General features: G+C 42.1%; 2 protein-coding genes across 3 annotated transcripts in view; both read right to left on the bottom strand.

Moving 5' to 3' along the window:
- Positions 1-17818, bottom strand: part of enox1 (ecto-NOX disulfide-thiol exchanger 1) — a 134033-nt gene extending 116215 nt beyond the window's left edge. The window contains exons 1-2 of one of the 2 annotated variants that reach the window (XM_050048850.1): positions 17787-17818; positions 17408-17665 (exon numbers count right to left, since the gene is read on the bottom strand). The gene's annotated coding sequence lies outside the window, so the exon portion shown is untranslated. Of the gene's footprint in view, positions 1-17407 lie in introns of both variants that reach the window. The other variant, XM_050048851.1, reaches the window with a different exon arrangement.
- The window catches only part of tgfbr2l (transforming growth factor beta receptor-like), a 397772-nt gene that overhangs the window by 300407 nt on the left and 76951 nt on the right, over positions 1-20414 (bottom strand). The window lies entirely within an intron of this gene.

Genomic DNA, 20414 nt, shown 5'->3' with positions numbered 1-20414 from the left:
TCTGAATCTCACTCTGAGTTACTGTTGTTGTTCACAAACTAAAGAAATGAGAGGTCATTATTGTTCAGTTTATACTGAATATTTGAAGCAAACTGTAAAACTACATCACTTATTTTGTTGTTGTAGAAAAATCCCCTGAAGTATGGTGATATTATTTTAGGGCCGTATCACCCACCCCTTGTTCTTCGGACCGACCCTCCTCAGCCGCAGGTTCAAACATCCTCAGGCTGCTGTTTTCAGAGGAGTGAGGAAAGTGATGATGATGATGGCTCGGTGCTTCACTGTGTGCAGCTGTGAGGCAGAATAAAGCGTCTGGTATCAGACTGGTTGGTCTCAGCTGTCCCAGCTCGTACTGGAGGCTGGCAGAGAGTCAGCAGAGTGAAACGGGGGCAGCTGCAGTGTGTTCATGAGGACAGAGCGGCGGAGAGACAGAGGGTGGATGTTGCTGTCGGTGTAACGAAGGGTTTCTGGCAGCTGCAGGCAGCTTGTTCCCTCTATTGTTCCTGCTGCTGGACGGTGTAATGATCCGTCTTCTTTGTCCAGAGCAGTCTGCTCTTTAATAACAGCTCATCCCTCACTGTCCTTGACTGTCCTGTGGCTGTCACGCTGATGTCACTGCTGCTGCTGCTGCTGCTGCAGAGCAGAGGGTCTTATACGAGGAGGGGGTGGAGGGAGGGAGGTGAGGTAAAGATACTGTGGGTGGTAGAGACACAGGTGTTGTTGTTGTAGTTTGATCGCTCACCAACACAGTCAGACATGAAACACATGTTGATATCATTCAGTGTGACCTCTCATTATCTGGGGAACTGCCCATTGGTTCGACATCCCATTGTTCCGACCATATTAAACTCATTGTTCCGAAGTCCGTTCCGAAATCATCATGATGCCCTGTGGTTAAGGTCTGGTTAGGTTTAGGCACAAAAACCACTTGGTTAGGGTCAGGAAAAGATCATGGTGTGGGTTAAAATGAAAAAGAAAGTGGCAAACACATAAGCCGTGAGCCTGCTCCGCCTCAAGCTGGTCGCGGCGCACCATACACCCGCTGCGAGCCGTTCAGCACCGCGGACAGTCGGACTAATGGGATGTCGAACCAATGACATGGACCCCATTATATGTGATATCTATTCAGATTTACAAATTACAAATCCACAAATCCACTCTCACATCTCTCAGCTCAGTGTGACGACATGGAAACTCACACGGACTAAAGAAATGGGACTCATGTACTGTACAACTGAACATCAATAATTAAAATATATTGACATTTAGTCGGACAAAAGCGGGATTTATATTTCTGCACTGAATCGATCCCACACCTATGACGTAGGTACTCCTGTTTTCACAAGAAATTTACCGTTTACACAGTCTCTTTCAAAATAAAAGCACTACATCAATACAACATCATGAATTCACTTCTTTTTTTTCCTTCAACAACAAAAACACATGGTTAGGTCTGAGAAACAAAGAACAGGGTTTGGCTCTAGAATCTTGTGGGATGTGAACACCGCTCTCTCAGGTGAAAGTCTGTGTTTGGTGGACCCATCCACCACCCCTCCCTCCCTTCCCACTCGGACTTCCACTGCCTTAACTTTCGTCCTTGTCCCGCCGTGTGTCGCCCTGATGCTGCCGGGCGCTGTTAAACTATAACGGCAACCAGCCACGTATCATGCTGACGTTCAAGGACGCCGTTTTTCGCTGGTTTCTGACGCGGCAAGTCACTGCCCAAGCGTTGGATTTCGGCGCCTTCTGAGTGAGACCAGGCTCGATGATGCCAAAACATGAAGCCTGCAGCATATTTTCATATTCATATAATCTAAATTTTTGAATGTGGGAGAACAATGTGGGAAAAAACCTACAGTAGAAGACACAACATGTTCATCTGAGCAGGTTTTTGTTTCCTGGAGGGAATCCTTTAACCTCAGTTTGCTCACAAAGACCAGCAGTGTGCAGCTGAGTGCAGCAGCTGTAGAAATATTATCACCACTATTATTATAATAAGCTGATTATGGAGTAAATAACCAGTGCTGACTGGTGCTAACTCACATCCATATATATCTAAGACATTAAAGCCATGTGTGTTCCTGATACAGAGGAAGCATCCAAAACATACCAAAGCATCCACAGAGTGAGGACTAATTCATACCAGACACACACACACACACACACACACACACACACACACACACACACACACACACACACACAGATGTGTTGTGTGACAATAGAAATGGATGTGTTTGTGTGACACAATGAATCTTACACAGATAAACATCGTGTCAGACACTCGACGTTTAACCTACATTTAACCCTGGAGAGAGAGAATGGAACCATGTCATCCTTCTTCAGCCGGCCTAATGGGAAGAGCAAGAGCTGCTGCTTATCTACAACACCTCCACACACACACACACACACACACACACACACACACACACACACACACACACACACACACACACTCAGAGTCTCTCCTCTGTAGCGTCGAGGCATTTTAAACACATCACTGAGTGGTCAGCTGCACAGGGACGATCACTTTGTCTACTAGTGCCAACGCTGTTTTTATGTTACTTTTGTATCTGCACCGTTTACACTGTGATGTCTAATTTACGCTCACCGGCCACTTTATTAGGTACACCTGTTTAACTGCTCGTTAACACAAACAGCTAATCAGCCAATCACATGGCAGCAACTCAATACATTTAGTCATGTAGACATGGTGAAGACGAGCTGCTGAAGTTCAAACCGAGCATCAGAATGATGAAGAAAGGTGATTTAAGGGACTCTGAATGTGGCATGGTTGTTGGTGCCAGATGGGCTGGTTTGAGTATTTACTGGGATTCATCTCTAGGGTTTACAGAGGATGGTCCCAAAAAGAGAAAATATCCAGTGAGCCAAAATGCCTCGTTGATGCCAGAGGTCAGAGGAGAATGGCCAGACTGGTTCAAGATGATAGAAAGGCAACAGGAAGTCAAATAAGCACTGGTTCCAACCAAGGTGTGCAGAAGACCATCTCTGAAGCAACAACACCTTGTCCAACCTTGAAGCAGATGGGCTACAGCAGCAGAAGACCACACCAGGTGCCACTCCTGTCAGCTAACAACAGGAAACTGAGGCTACAATTCACACGGGTTTTCTCACCAACACTGGACAATAGAAGATTGGAAAAACGTTGCCTGGTCTGATGAGTCTGGATTTCTGCTGCCACATTCAGATGGTAGGGTCAGAATTTGGTGTAAACAACATGAAAGCATGGATCCATCCTTCCTGCAGGAAGTAGCCCTCACTGAGCTGCTCACATCAGACACACAGAAACACCAAACACCCCCTGCCTGCTTCCCCGTCTGGTACGCTGCTGCCACTGCCAAGGTCAAGGCCAGACTGCAGCATCATTGGCTCTCTGTGTGGAGGGTGATTGACCCCCTCCATCCACCGTAAGGCCACTACACATTACATCATTGTTTAGTTAAACCTGACTTCACCTCGGACCCACTGAAACCCCAACAAGATGAGATGATCAGATTCACAGACGCTCTAATAAAACTGTTTTTCAGGGAGAAAACATCAGTTTTATGTTGCAATCCATTGGACTTGGACTTTGGAAAAAAATAACCTTGGACATGGAAATGTGCAACACAGCAGGCTGGACTTCCAAGCTGGAAACTTGGTCAAGATCCATGGATCCAAAGTCTGCTGACACAAACACACCTGATGTCGCAGTAAACCAAGCAGAACAACATTTTCATCTGTTATTTTACTGCTGAGCTCAGTTGAACTCGGACACACTGTGACAGGCTTTTTAGATTTACACATTCTGTTGTAATTGAGTCCATCTTCACCTCCTGCATCAACATCTGGTACGCTGCTGCCACTGCCGAGGTCAAGGTCAGACTGCAGTGTGTTGTTCACTGTCTGGAGAGGGTGACTGGCTGCAATCTGCAGGACCCTGATGCAGACAAGAAGGGTTGTGGTTGACCTTTACAACCCTGGACACCATTTTATGTGCACATGTAAATAAATATTCTTTACTCTCAGAATGAGTCTCTCCTGATTGAAATCATTAATGTTTTGCGCCAATACTCAACAGAAAATTCCCTGTAAGTGAAAGTCTACTTTGCAGTAAAGTGAATTCTGATTCTGGAGACCATTTTTGGACAATCTGGACGGAGCACTGACACAGTGAGGAAAAGGTGCTTTTATATATTTCAGTGTCTTCATGTGGACAAACTCCATCTTCACAAGCACAACAGCAGCTGTTATCTTATCCAAACACTTAAGGGCCACAGGTTGGAATCAAATCCACGGCCGCTGCAGCAGGGACACAGCCTTTGGACATGTGGCACCTGCTCTACCAGGTGAGCTAGTGGGCTCCTAAAAAGGCGTTTAATGGCCTGAACACATGCCGTAGTTTCTGCTCCCTCAAATCCATTTCTGTGAATGTGGACACAAAAAAATTCTGCTCAAAAGTGAGAGTTATGCTGTCGCAGCTCACAGGCGTTTCCAAGCACCCATGTGCCAGGGCGTGATGGCTGCACCCTGAGATAAACAAAGTCAACTTTTGAAAGCCAGCAAAGCGCTCCCCATGTCATGTGATGAGGTACAACCAATCACAGTTGGCAGATATCTTTCTCTTCTTCCATAAATATGAGTCTGTGGTAGATATGGAGAAGTTTATTATTGTAGTGCAGAACTACCAGAACGTTACATCTGTCCCACAGACAATATCTTTAATACACATTGAAAGACGATCTGCTCCAAACTCAGGATTTCTGGTGCATAGTAGAGCTGCCCCCGACTAAGAATTTTCCTAGTGGACTAGTCTCCTGCATGTTTCTGATATGAATGTAATGATTAAATGATATATTTTGGTGGTTTGAGTTGAAGGTGTGAGAAAGAATAGTATCAGTAACATTGTTAACACTGTGCTACATTACAGAGAAATACAAAACCGTACTAATGAACCTTCATTAATATAGGCCTATATTTTATCTACAAGTGCACGTCACACACTGAGCGAGCCGCCTGTTAATGACGCTGTGGGCTAATGGGCATGTAGCTACTTCCATGTTTCAGATGATACGTCATGTTTGTAGTCGACCAATGAAGATGAGTTTACATATCACCTTGGGTTCGTCCTTCACCTTCTCAAAATGATCCCACACTTTGGATTTCCTGCCCCACTAATGACCTCTCTGTTCGACTAACATTAGGTTGACTATTAGGGGGGCAGCCCTAGTAAGTAGTCTATGATATGATGCTGGCTATGGTCGCTTAGCAACTTCAAATGCAACCTGTCTCAGCGCCATTAAAAGTTGGCGCAGAGTATCACCCAGTGCCCGACCTCGTGTCTTCCAGGCAGTCAAAGACGCGGCACTAGCTCTGAGTTCAGCAAAACAGTGACCTCTTGCAGTCTTTCATGTTGTAGACTCTTTGTCTTGTTGCCTGGTGTTAACCAGACTTTAACCACAGAGGAGGCTGATGGGCGGAGTTTACACCATGACACATACACAGACAGCAAAGTGAAATGAATGAAGCACTCTGGAGAACATCTGCAGTAGACTAAAGGACCTCCTCTGATGCAGCTCTGCCTCTTTGAATCTCTGCAGCGTCTGCATGTGTTCACGTTGAGCCGACAATGATGACTGACTTCCTGCCTCTTTGTCTCTGCGTGTGTGCACACAGACAAACAGCTGCGGCCGTGCACAGAAGCATGATGAGGACATGCACACATGGACGCAGCATGTCTCAGACTCAGAGCTGTTGAGCACATTATTATCAGCGCTGGAGCAGAAACTCCACAGTTTGGAAACTGGGAATGAAACTGGGAAGTGTTCACCATCTTCAGGGAGTCGGCTTCAACACAAATGGGATTTTAAATGAGGTCTCACAGTGACAGACCACAATCTCATTACTGGAGCCGATCTGCTGGCCGCACAGCTCTGAAGTGAAGGAGAGGAAAATGGAAGGCAAGATCCAGAACGTGCTCAAGATTCAGGCCTCAGCTGCACGTTTAAAAACTGAGAGTGAGAGACAGAGGAGGATGGAGCTTAACTGAAACCCTTCATGAAGCTTAAAGACCAGAGAAGACACTTACAGACCCAAAATCTATCCAATAATAACTCACTGAGTGTGAATGCAGCAAAGGATTAGAAACACCTCAGGAGCAGGGTTCATGCACATCTTTATCGATACATTTCCATGACTTTGAGGCAAATTTTCCTGACTATACATTCTCTAGAACATTCTCTGAAACATCCATGTCAAAATTGTCAAAACAGTTTCTTAAAATAAGGAGTCAGTCTGAAGGTGTGAACCGAATGAGCGCTCGCGTTCACTGCATACAAATCTGGGAGCGATCTGGCTGTTTGGGCAACCAGGTCTAACCCTGAAGTCATCGAAAACCTGTGCTTGGTCACTGACTTTGGACGTCAGAAAAAGCACCATCAACGTAAGGTGGAAAGGCGTCAGGACAACAACGCAAGTTAAGGCGGCGAAAGTCTGAGTGGGGCAGGTGGGTCCAACAACTACTGACTTTCACCCAGGAGACCAGTGTTTGCTTCCTGTAAGATTGTAAAACTAAACCCTGTTCTTTTGTCCTGAACCAAACCAAGTGCGTTAGTTGTTGAAAGAAAAAAAGTCAATTTGCAGTGTTGTATTGACGTGGTGCTTTTATTTTGAAAGACAGAAGTGTATTTTGAAAACAGACAATGCATGTAACAACACACCCAGGGTACCTTGGACGTCATATGTCATCGTGACCAAACGTCTATATGTTACGAGGATGTTATTGAGAATGTGTTGATTAAATTGACGCTGTCCAGCCATGACAGGTGCTGTCCAGTCACATTATTAACTGACACCACCCGTCTGCGTATGATACTGCTACCCAGGGTGGTTCTTAGCGTCTGTGTCTGACACTGAAACCTCTGAATCGATTATTGAAATAGTTGTTGTTGATTAAATGATGGACTTGTCTAGTCGGGTGACAAAATATTAATTCACAATGTTTAATTCAATTTACAATGACCGGCTGAAATCATCAAACATTTTCTGACATTTTTTGATCCTGGAAAACGGTTCGATTATTAACATTAATGATTCATTTTCTGTGATTGGACTAATGATTTCAGCACTGTAAAAGACACACATGGATGAAAGCACGAACACACAGATCGAGTTGTTGGTGTGGCGGCACATCAAAGCCTCCTGTCTGTCTGTCTGTCTGTCTCTCAGAGCAGCCGCAGGGAAGAACTGCTGTGACTGAAGTGCTTTCTAATTCACACAATGGCCAATACTCTGTGTGCGTGTGTGTGTGTGTGTGTGTGTGTGTGTGTGTGTGTGCGTGCGCGTGTGCAGTGATGTGGGGTCTTTTTCTGGCGACACATCAAGTGAATCCGGTTTGTGCTGAAGCTGCAGAGGAGAGGAGGGAGAAAGGATTTACTTCCTGACACACTTATAAAATACAGAGCTCAGACCAACCACTAATATCATCAATTCATCCGTTCACCGTTTCTCCTTTATATGATCAGTCGCTTGGTCTATAAATGTCACAAAATAGTAAATATATAAATATATATTTAATTTAATATCCTAGAAAACCTTCTAGGAATCTGGAACCAGAGAAATGTTTGTATGTTTTTCTTAAAAAATGACTTAAATGATTAATCGAGTGTCAAAATACTTTAATCTCTCAGTAATTAATCAATTAATCCACTGATTGTTTTTAGCTATATATATATATAATATATATAATATATTATATCGAATCGTACTGATCATATTGTATCCTATCGCGTACCATATCGTATTGTATCCTATCATGCATTTTATTGTATTGTATCGGATCATGTATCATATCTTATCATATCATGTACCGTAACATGTATCGTATTGTATCATGTATCATACCCTATCATGTAACGTATTGTATCATGTACCGTATCATGTATTGTTACGTATCGTATCCTATCATGTATTGTTACATATCGTATCATATCATGTATTGTATCGTACTGTATCCTATCATGTATTGTTACGTACCGTATCCTATCATGTATTGTTACGTACCGTATCCTATCATGTATTGTTACGTATCGTATCCTATCATGTAACGTATTGTATCATGTACCGTATCATGTATTGTTACGTATCGTATCCTATCATGTATTGTTACGTATCGTATCCTATCATGTAACGTATTGTATCATGTACCGTATCATGTATTGTTACGTATCGTATCCTATCATGTATTGTTACGTATCGTATCCTATCATGTAACGTATTGTATCATGTACCGTATCATGTATTGTTACGTATCGTATCCTATCATGTATTGTTACGTATTGTATCCTATCATGTATTGTATCGTATCCTATCATGTATTGTTACGTATCGTATCCTATCGTGTATTGTTACGTATCGTATCCTATCATGTAACGTATTGTATCATGTACCGTATTGTATCATGTACCGTATCATGTATTGTTACGTATCGTATCCTATCATGTATTGTTACGTATCGTATCCTATCATGTAACGTATTGTATCATGTACTGTATCATGTATTGTTACGTATCGTATCCTATCATGTATTGTTACGTATCGTATCCTATCATGTAACGTATTGTATCATGTACCGTATCATGTATTGTTACGTATCGTATCCTATCATGTATTGTATCGTATCGTATCATGTATTGTTACGTATCCTATCCTATCATGTATTGTTACGTATTGTATCCTATCATGTATTGTATCGTATCCTATCATGTATTGTTACGTATCCTATCCTATCATGTATTGTATCGTATCATATCCTATCATGTAACGTATTGTATCATGTACCGTATCATGTATTGTTACGTATCATATCCTATCATGTATTGTATCGTATCGTATCGTCTCCTATCATGTATTGTATCGTATCGTATCCTATCATGTATTGTATCGTATCCTATCATGTATTGTTACGTATCCTATCCTATCATGTATTGTATCGTATCATATCTTATCATGTAACGTATTGTATCATGTACCGTATCATGTATTGTATGGTATACTATACTATCATGTATTGTTACGTATCATATCCTATCATGTAACGTATTGTATCATGTACCGTATCATGTAGGCCTGGGACGATCAGCGATCAAACCGTATATTGGAGATTGGAGGGTTGCCAGGCGATTTGCTGAATATCAAGGCGATTTTGAAAAAAAAAAAAAACTTCGCTCTACCATGCATTAAGAAATGTTTTTTGGGGAAATACATGACTGTCAGAGAAGCCCCGTTTACAAACAGACCTACAATCCATCTCCTCTCCTCTCCTCTCCTCTCCTCTCTGGAGGGTGCCCTGTCAGCCCTGCGCTGACAGTGACAGGGCGCATCTCTTTGATCCGAAGTGACACAGCCCGTTTGCTCATGCTTCGGGATCGTTCAATAGAGTAATTGCAAATAAATATTGTTTTAATGTGTAACTATTGAAATGTTCACAAGGGCTTTCATGAATTCCTACAATGTTGCGGCACTGCCGCCTTTGCAGGTTAAAAGTTAATGACAGCGACTTGAAGTGAGGAGGAGTAACACTTTTGCATGTGATGCAAAATATTAAAATAACGTGGTAGTGATCGACGTAAGACACGTGCCACGGCCGTAACCCGTATCATATTGCATCATATTGCATCGTATCGTAAAACCTAGAAACATCAAACTTATGCAGTTTTTGTTTGAAAATGACTTCAACAATTAATTGTCAGAGTAGTTGCAGAATAAATTTCTGTTGATTGATTATTGATAAATAGTTTCAGCACTGACATGATCGATTTTTCAGAGATAAGTATGAACCACTCTGTTGTGACATAAGAAGAATTGTGTCCTGATAGTTTTATAAGAAGAAACACAAAAGAAATAAAATTCAGTGATTGTTCTGATGTTCTGTTTTACAATTGTATCAAATAAATAAAGCGATATAGACGTGAACGTCACTGACAAAGCTGCGATATGTGACCACTAAGTAAACTTCCTTCAGCTCCCAACAATCTTTAGTCTTATTAAACTGTAAAACGAGCTGCTCAGTTCGAAACATTGATAACCACAGTGTGGTTCTTATCACCGTTTGTCTTATGTGGCTCCACATGTCTGCAGAGTGTTAGTCTTGTGTCAATGTGTCTCCTGTGAGTCTCTAAACTTTATGTAAGTGCAGCATTAAACCTCCTCTTTTAACTGAGAGGAGATATTTTCCTGTAATGATGGACCCTGACGGTCACACTGGTTTCATTCATACTGAAACTGCAGCTTTACCAACATCTGTCTCTTTGCATCAGGTCAGACGTGCTCTGCAGCGCGCAGGAGAGAAAATGTGACAGAAAAACAGTGAAATGTAAAACAGCCGTGAAAAAAAAACAACACATGCACATGTGTGTTCTGAGAGCAGACGCTGCAGGACTGTTCACAGTGAGCGGGCTGTAAACCTCACAGTGTCGTTTATGTGACCGAGAATGAAAAACAGCTGCAGAGAGAGAAACTGGCTCCAGAGCCAACAGTCAGTCTGCTGAATACTGGGGCTCCAGATCAATACATACACACACACACACACACACACACACACAGTCACTATCTTTGAGAGGCCTCTCCTCTCGATTGATTCTTAAACTTAACCATCAGAACACGCCTCACCTTAAAGGGACAGTTCACCTTAAACACAGAGCCACACAGAGGGTCCTCATTTAACTCTCATCAGTAGTTTCAGATCGACTCAATTGTCAGTTTCACGTCCAGCGCCCACGTTGTATAAATAGCAAATGCACTTGCACCCATCTTTCAGCGCAAGGACGTATAGTTGTTAACATGAGGTGTGGTCAGGTGCATTGTTGGCATGTTGCCATTTTGACACAGTAAACGTGATTGATCCGTTGACCAACAAAAACTTGATCTACAGTCAGAATGGTGCTGTATTTTTCTGATATTTAAAGGTGAATTATTCAGACAGTAAGATGAGCCGACGTGGACAGGTTCACAACAAAATTACACTGCTTGATATACACACAGGTGTTTGTGCTGATGGGTTATAGGTGGATGAACTAATCCATCTTTAAAGAGTTTAAATCTGCATTTAGTGGCACATCATGATGTTTCCAGCTACGTTTGTGCCACCAAACCTGAGGTTTTTTTGCAACACATCGCAATGCCACTGAGCCTGGATGTATTTCAGCGACACATCACAACATTTCCAGTGAAGTTTGTGCCACCAAACCTGTATGTTTTTTAGTGCGCAATGGCTGTGTTTACATTAACATTTGTGCCACACAGCCTGGGTGTTTTTCAGTGAGCAATTGCTATGTTTACAGTGGCGTTTGTGCCACAGAGCCTGGCTGTTTTTTCAGCGACACATGACAACATTTCCAGGGTAGTTTGTGCCACCAAACCTGGGTGTTTTTAGCGAGCCATTATGGTGTTCAAAGCGGCGTTTGTGCCATCAAATCGGGGTGTTTTTTGCAACACATCGCACCCTTTTCAGTGGCATTTGTTTCACTTAACCTGGGTGGTTTTAAAGCGACACACTGTGGCGTTTACTGTCTCGTTTGTGCCACCAAACCTGGCTTGATTTTAGCAAGCCGTAGCTGTGTGTCCAGCAGTTTTTGGGTTGTGAAACTGTATGTTTTTATAACATATCCACTACATAATAATGTAAAAACACATACCAACAAATGCCAACATTTATTTTTGCAATGGGGTGGTAAATCAATGCAGACATGCACATGTCTCCACTGGTAGAGTATTTAGTCCTCCTGTTCATCTCTGGCTGCAAAGAGAAGCTTTCAACAAGTGACCTTAGTGATGGAGGACAAAATCCACAGTGCTATTTCAGTATCTTTAATGACTGTGTTAAGTGTGAAACGTCTTTGTGCTTCTACAGACAGTAACTGTGCTGCAGCAGTGCAACATTAACTCAGATCTGACTCTGTGTCCAGTATGAACAGGATGTCCTTAAACCCCAAAAAGAGAGCTTTCATTGCAGAGAGCTCCCTTTTGGTCCTGAGAATGTGAGGATGATGTCAGGTTTGGGTCCCCACGATGTGATAAAAACCACTGGCATATACACACAGAGAAAAGCGTGTGGAGCCATCCCTGGTGGATAATTCCTCCCGTGGTGGAACACAGCCTAATGCTCCCACCGTATCTCAAAATACCACCGCAATTAGCGGCAGTCGTCCCCATTGAGCGCTGCAGCGTGGGGTCAATTAACGTCTGCGAGGTGGCTCTGCAGCGTCTGCACCAAGACATGAAGAGGATGGATAATCGCATTACAGCTGCTAACAGGCTGCTTTTTGCCACACGGTGTAATGAGCTGCAGGAAACATAATGCCAACAGCAGATTTTGTGAAGTGTAAAGGATCCAGCGTGTCTGCGCTGAATGATGCAGCCTGTTGTTTTTGTTCCCTCTCTTCTCCTGTGAGCACTCATCAGCCATGTTCTCCCATCAGCCCACAGGCCTGCGAGACATGTGGAGGGTCGCGTAGACGCTGTCATCCCTCAGCTGCGGCTCAGAGAGGCCGTCAGACTGGACCGGTCTCACACAGACTCAGCAGTCAGTGGTGTCAGGTTGTGCTGCAGTGACTCCACTGCTGATATGCAGCAGTCAAACCATCATGTCAGGTCATGATGGAACAGCTGATGTTTGGCTCCAGACAACACAGACACTGTTTGTTGATTATGATGATGATGATGAGGAGGAGGAGAGGTGTGTGTTTCCAGCCTGATACAGTCAGTCTTATCTACTACTCTCATGTTTCCATCAGGATGTTATTATAGTAAATATATTAATATGTGCAGGAACTCTAGCACAGAGTGAAGTGGTTTCTCTTACAGTTCAACTGTTAAACAGTCTGAAGCTCAGCAGTGATCAGATTACAGGAAGCGTTTGTCTCCCTGATGTTGCTCGTCTCTGTTGTGCTGATGATGTCACCCAGGTGACCTGTTACTAAGAGCATCGTGTTTATGAGTCTGAGCTGCTCAACATACAGCAGCTCTGGACTTGACTCTGATTGTGTTGTTTAATGAACGGCTGCATATCTGTCATATTTCATATTGTCTCAAACAGTGTGTGTTTTTGTCTGCAGCTGCTCCAGATTCAAATGTTTATTTGTCACATAAACACTGTGTGGTGGTGCTGCAACAACTTCAAGGCAAGACATATAATATACACATATATACTACTGCTACTTCTACCACTACTGCTGTAGTAACAGTTTTAGTAGTAGTAGGTTTAACAAACTAATCATGAGAAGGTTTAAAGTATCAAGCTGCTGTTGATGCATGCTTCTCTCCCACAATGCATTGCACAAAAGAAACAGAGGAGCTGCTCACAGCTGCAACAGATTCAAATTAACTTTGAACAGTGGATGAAATTAGGAGCTTTTGTCTTAACGATGAGTTTCCGACTTGTAAATATGTGAACATTCCAAGCTGTAATCACGACTTAGATTTGTCTGAACGCTCCGACTGATCCGACCCGACACTCACTAATAAATCAGAGCCTCAAAACCAAATAAACATGGACGCCTCACATCAGCCAAAAACATCCTGATGTCTGTTTATGGCTGCACAATCTAAATATTATCCCAACATGGCCGAGTGCAGCAGCTCACAGCACTTGTTTGATGACGGTAAAATGTGTCGCAACATACTGTGTCATTATCAGTGAAGCATCGTGGTCAGTGGCATACTGTAAGGTGGTTACGACAAAGTGCACGCCAGTCATTAGTTTTGCCAGGAGAATCTAATGTAGGAAGCTTTGATACTTTTTCCTTCTGTTGGTTTCTCTCTTGTCCTTCTTACTGACACTCCTCTGTCTGAGAGTCACGGCTGCTGGCTGGACTTCAGATGTGCTCAGCTTGTCGGTCTGGACAGATTTTGCACCTAAACTAGCTCCAGCATCGTATCGTCTGGTCACATGATCAAATAGAGACTTGACATTAGGCAGCATCAACACACGTTACCCAACAATCATCATTACATATCTGTACATGACAAAGATATCAATGAAAATAAGAAATTATTCATTTAGTGTAAAACTTCGATTAGCTTGCACACACGTGAGCGCGGAGCACAGAGAGGCAGTCAGAGCTACAGGCTACAGTGAGGCTAAAAACAGAGTTCAAATGACGTTTTTCCAAACAACTTTTTATGTCGGGGCTTCAGGACACTTGGATCACTACGGATGAGCAGTATGGAGATATTTTGTGGTTTCAATTATGTGTTTTTGGACGTTTGAATCTGGGGCGCCGTCAGCCTCCATTAGGTGGAGTTGTGTTGCTACCCCCTCTCCCCTTGGATCTTCATTTTTGGGTGCACTATCCCTTTAAATCACTGAAATCAATAGGCCTGTATTTGGGACAGGACTTTAATTCCTTTCACACAAAACTGTTGCTCAGCAAAGATCAGGAAATACAATCAAATTGTTTATTTAAACCAGTATGAAAAATACTTATATAAAAATTAGGCTTCAGATAATATTTCAGTTACGAGTCATTCATTTGATCCAACTCTGACAGAGAGAGTTACGGCACCCAGCACACCGTCACAACAACACTTTATCTTGTTAAAACAACTTGGATTGATCTTTTATGAAAAACTCTTTTGACTCTTTTGATGTGACGACCTTTACTGACTGAAGCAATATGAATAACTTACAGGGTGAAAGAGGAATGGACAAATGATTAAGGTAGCCAACAGCCTGGTTTTATACATCTGAAGAACTTGTGCTGCTTGGTAACCAGACCAGGCCTCTAACTGAGAGAGGCGTGTATTTGTCTACATGTGTAGCCACACCGGGCTGGTAAAAGGGACTGGGCGTTTAATTGAGTTTTTACAGTGAATGATTTTTTTTTTCTATTAAAACTATATTTATTCAGAGTTTTTGTAGTTTATGTAGAATAAGCATTTCATTTTGTTATAGGTTGCTGTTTTACTCAAGACAGGAAAACAATGTGGGGAACAGGAGGTAAATTATATACACTCCTTCTTTACATGCCCAGTATTGACAACATATTGGGAAGAAGTCCAAAAAACTCTTAAGTATATATTTGATTTAAAAGAATTTTTGAAAATTGAAAATTGGTTAGGTCTCCATTTAGGAGCAAAGATAAAATCAAAAGATATTTATTTTTTCAACATAATGAGTATCGGCCATGAAACAGGTGACAAAAACATGCAAACTTGTTTAATTAAAAGCATGGGTATTAGCAACAGAACAAATTTTGGATATGGAAAGATTAACTTTTACAAATAGGGATCACATATACAAATGGAGCAAGTTATTTTGTAAAGATACAGGTTTACCAAAACAACGGAAATTTTTAACCAAATTAAAGACATGAAATGAGCAGTGCCCCCCCCCCCCATTTAATTTGTTCTTAGTTTTTGTTTGTTGTTTGTTTGGTTTCTCTGTGTGTGTGTGTGTGTGTGTGTGTGTGCCGCCCCTCAACCTTTCTTTGAATATAAATAATGTATGGAGGTATATGACTGAAAAAAGTGTATAAAAATGCAATGAAATTGGAAATATTGTTTATGAAGAAGATGAAAGAAACATTGCAATAAAGTATTAAAAGAAAAAAGAAAAGAAAAATCATGAGGAAGTGTATTTGCATTTCGAGGGCATGCAGCTTAAAGCAAATGGCACCATTTTTAATTTAATGTGAGGTTTTGTTTAGTGTTTTTAAACACAGGTGCGCTGCCCGCACTGTCTACAGTTACACCCCTGATCGTGGCGCACAGTTAACTGGGGCTACAGTTCCAGCTCGACTAGGCCATTTAACTGGACTACTGTCCTGCCAGTATACAAGAACGGGAAGGGAATCCATTATTGACCAAAGTATGTCTGACTCCTCTACGATAGGTGGAGATATGCCCCCTTCAGCATATTGGACCTTTTTATTACGTCACAGACCAAACAATGGACAAACAAGTTAGCTACGGTTAGCTAGCTGCTAACTGGTACCATGCTGGACAACTTTACAGCTCTATGTATTTCATCCGTGCAAAAAGTCACAGCTCTGGATGTAGATTTCTCCATGTTGTTACCAGCTTCTTCTTCTGGGTCAAAGTCAGGGTGGAAACTGTGGAGCATGCTCAGAACGCCTCGGCCAGTTTGTGTCTGATCGACTGTATACATGCAGGAGGGATTCAGGTCCCAGTCGTGTTATCTGGGTGAGTTAGTCTGACACAATAAATCCATTTTCTCTGATGTCATGTAAACGTACTGAGTGATGCTGCGGCCTAAGATCATATTCCAGACGTGAGAGGAACGTCATGTTTGACACAGATGGCAGCAAAAATCACATCAGCATCATTTTTATATTCATGTCAGTAAAAGTAAAATGCAAAAATGATCATTCCAACTAAAACTGAGACGTATATCTCAACATCAGCCTGCACATCATGCAGCCCTGGTTTTATTCAGCTGTTTTTAGAGTTGTTATTAACACAGTGTTGAAGTGTTGAGCTGCTGTGTCAGAATAAATACAGCTGCACTGAATTAAACTGAAGTATTTTGATTTATTTCAGTGTCTAAACTTCAAAAACACACACATACATTTACTGCAGCACAGACTGTGTTCGTGTGTCAGCAGGTTTATTAGATGTAATACTGTAGTTATGTAGAGAGGAGCTGTGATGTTGCAGCAGGTGAAGGAGGAGCAGAGCAGCTCTGTGATGCTGAGGGGTCGTCAAGGTGACTTCACACCAAGGACATCCTCTCCTTCATCACAGCTGATCTCCATCCAAACAAACATCATCATCATCATCATCAGGTAGAGCAGCAACATGCAGCCTCTTAGGTGTGAAGTGTTTGTTCTCATCACACTTTTTCTACAAACAGAAACGTGTGTGTGTTTTCACACTTTCACTCCTCATCCTCTCCTCTTCCTCCTCCTCTTCCTCCCTGTCCCTACAGACACCTCGGGGTGAATCTGACCCCGGATCAGTGTGTGACACTTTGAGAGGAGAAACTGTTGAACAAAAGGAGGATCCACGCAGAGTCTTTGTTACCGAACAAACCGTCCGTTCACCAGAGCGCAGACACGCTGACATCACCGAGGCTCGTGCACACAACAAAGATCATTCACACCGATTTAATGTCCCGGTTTGTTCCGAGTGTGTGTGTGTGTGTGTGTGTGTGTGTGTGATGGACTGAGGTTTACACCGAGCAGCAGCAGCAGCGGGCTGACAGCAGCGTGCCATCACCGGGAGAAACACAAACACACACACAACACACACACNCAGCGTGCCATCACCGGGAGAAACACAAACACACACACACACACACACACACACACACACACACACACACACACACACACACACACACACACACACACACACACACAGCGGAGACAGAGAGCAGAGTTCTTCTTACCGGTTCAGGATCCGTTCGGAGCTCCGGTGTGTGTGAGGAGAATAAATCCCGGTGCAGGTGGAGCTGGAGACGGTCCGTGTGTCTGTCTGACTCCTCTCACGCGCTCTGGTGCATCTGAGCGAGCAGACACCGAGCTGCTGCCGCCGCTGCCTCCGGTAGGACGGAACCAACCCGGGGGCGCGTCTCCGAGAGGCAGAGCGCCGTGCACGACGGTCCGGGTCTGGTGTCTGTCAGCCGGTACCGACCCGCCGGTGGAGCCTGAGACAGCCGGGACACAGAGGGGCAACACCGGGTTAATAATCATAATTAAAAAATAAAAACAATGATTTATTGGTAGATTTATTACAAACACAAAAGATAAACAAACACGGTCACATACAGACTCACAGTCTGGTTATTACTGATTATTAAAAATCAATATATTGTGTATTGATCAGGACATTTTATATTTTATAACAACAGTGACAGACATGAGATCAGCTGTGTGACAGAGGCGCAGGACAGGAGGGCTGTGGTGGCTGCAGCCCCCCCTGCTGGACACTGTCTGACAGTGGAAATATTATTTTACACCGACTTTATTAATAAAACTACCTGAGCTTTTATTTGTCTTATTTTATTCTATATATTTTTTAAAAAACTTTTATTTTCTTATCTTTCACTCGTAAATCACTAAAAAAAACACTTGTCTTTAAATAATTAAATGAAATAAATAAAATTTTACCAGAAAAACTTCCTGAGATTAAACATCTCTTTTTCAACAGCGTCCGTGCCGAGACAGGCAGCAACATAAAGTTACAGACCGACAAGGCAGAACAAAAATACAGAATAAAAATGTACAGCTCTAAAATGAGCGACATAAAACACAAAGTAAGAACACTACAAAGCAAAGAAAAAAATCTTGTTAATATATTCTAGAAGTCAACCAGAAAAACACAAAAAAAACCCGAACCTACACATGATGACAAAGACCAGCTACGATACACTGTGACACTGGCATATAGAAGACTGTGTACAAAGATCCTGCAGCAGAGCTTTAAAATGGCTGCAAAGAACCACTGAGTGCAACTTTAAAGTAAGTCCTTCTGAAGATTCCACATATAAGGAGCTGCAGACAAAAATGCTCACTTGCCAACGCACCTTGGGTACACACAATAAAAACATTTTTTGTGTGATGTAGACTACACACTTTAATATGCTGCAAATAGGTCAAGGACAGTAAAAGTATTCATTTAAACTGTTTCTGTTAATATAGTAAATTTAAAGGATAAAAATAAATCTGGTTTTCTAATGAAAAATCCAGACGTAACTGTGGGAGCTGCTGAACATGACCGGCACATATAATAACATTAAATATCATATTTATTCACTTTAAGGAGTCCATCATTAAGATCTATATGTAATATTAATATCTATTTTTTTTGTAAGGCAAAGATAATTGGTGATTTATGACTGATTCATACGACAGCTTCAAATGAAATCTTAAAAACTTTCTTTTTAGACTGTGTTTTGTAGCTTTTATTTAATTATTAAACCTAGTATGTGTTTTTTATGTGTGTGTATGTGTCTGTGTAAGAATATGTATTTGATTCTTATTTACTCTCTTATACTGTCTTTATGTGTATTTTCACATTTAATTACGTAAAGCACTTTGAGTTGCACTTGTTGTATGAACTGTTCTATACAAATAAAGTTATGAGGAAGCTGTTTCATTTCACTGGATGACTTATGGAGAAGGGGTGGGGTTAAATACGTTTATACTTCCTCCTTTTTGAATGTGTAAATCAAACTTCATTTATTCATTTTCTGTAACCGCTTCTCCTGTTGGGGGTCACAGGGGGCGGAGCCTATCCCAGCTGACATTGGGTGAGAGGCAGGGTTCACCCTGGACAGGTCACCAGACTATCACAGGGCTGACACATAGAGACAGACAACCATTCACACTCACATTCACACCTACGGACAATTTAGAGTCACCAGTTAACCTGCATGTCTTTGGACTGTGGGAGGAAGCTGGAGCACCTGGAGGAAACCCACGCTGACACGGGGAGAACATGCAAACTCCACACAGAAGGGCTCTGAGGCGACAATGCTAACCACTGCACCATCGTGTGGCTAAATTATGCTTTTCATTATTTGTCATTGTATATAAATATTTCTTTCCGTCTGTCTGCTTTTTTGTATGTTCATGTCTTTTTTTTTTTTTTTTTACATGTTTGAAATAAATATCACCTAAAAAATAGCCTGTTTGGAAAAAGGCATCTGTCCAGTTGGGTCGCAGTGGTGACAGATTTTCACCGTACAATTACCATCTCAGAAAATAATGTGGTTTCATTGCATTACACAATTATTCATATGAGTAAGAAGCTCACTTAAAGGAGTGAAAATAGAAGGTTTTTGATTGAATAAACATTTTTGTTTACATTAATTGAAACTTGAAACCATTTTTCAAAAATTAAAGCCCCTACAAGGAACTTTCATTTTGAGTTGATTTTGGCGCCCCTGTGGACAAAAGCGGTAGTGTTTTGCCTTTGGCGCCCCTGTGGACAAAAGCGGTAGTGTTTTGCCGGAATGAAGCCTACATTTCCCATGAGCTTTAGTGCGTATTGTCGTAAAGACGCTTACCTGGCTCGCGCATGATTTCCCATGAGCTTTAGTGCGTATTGTCGTAAAGACGCTTACCTGGCTCGCGCATGTGTTTGTTTGGGGGATGAATGAAACAACAAGACGGGAAAACTTTGCCCCCGCTCCTATCGGGGATCCCAGCTCACCTCTTTTCATTTCATTTCATTTATTTCATTTCATTTCATTTTCATTTATTCCTTTTGACCCCTCCCCGGGGTATAAGGGGCAGACAAAAAAAATAACATTAACAAATCAGGACAGGCGGCAGCCAATGCACAACAAAATAAATAGAACAGAATTTGTGTACATACATACAAGACAAAGCAAATCAAGAGAAACTATTCAAGATTTTCTTTAAAAGTTTCAACAAATTTGACAAGACCTT

Source organism: Epinephelus moara, chromosome 7 (genome assembly GCF_006386435.1).
Source record: "Epinephelus moara isolate mb chromosome 7, YSFRI_EMoa_1.0, whole genome shotgun sequence".
In the NCBI taxonomy this organism is placed as follows: Eukaryota; Metazoa; Chordata; class Actinopteri; order Perciformes; family Serranidae; genus Epinephelus; species Epinephelus moara.
This window is presented reverse-complemented; position numbering and strand designations above follow the sequence as displayed.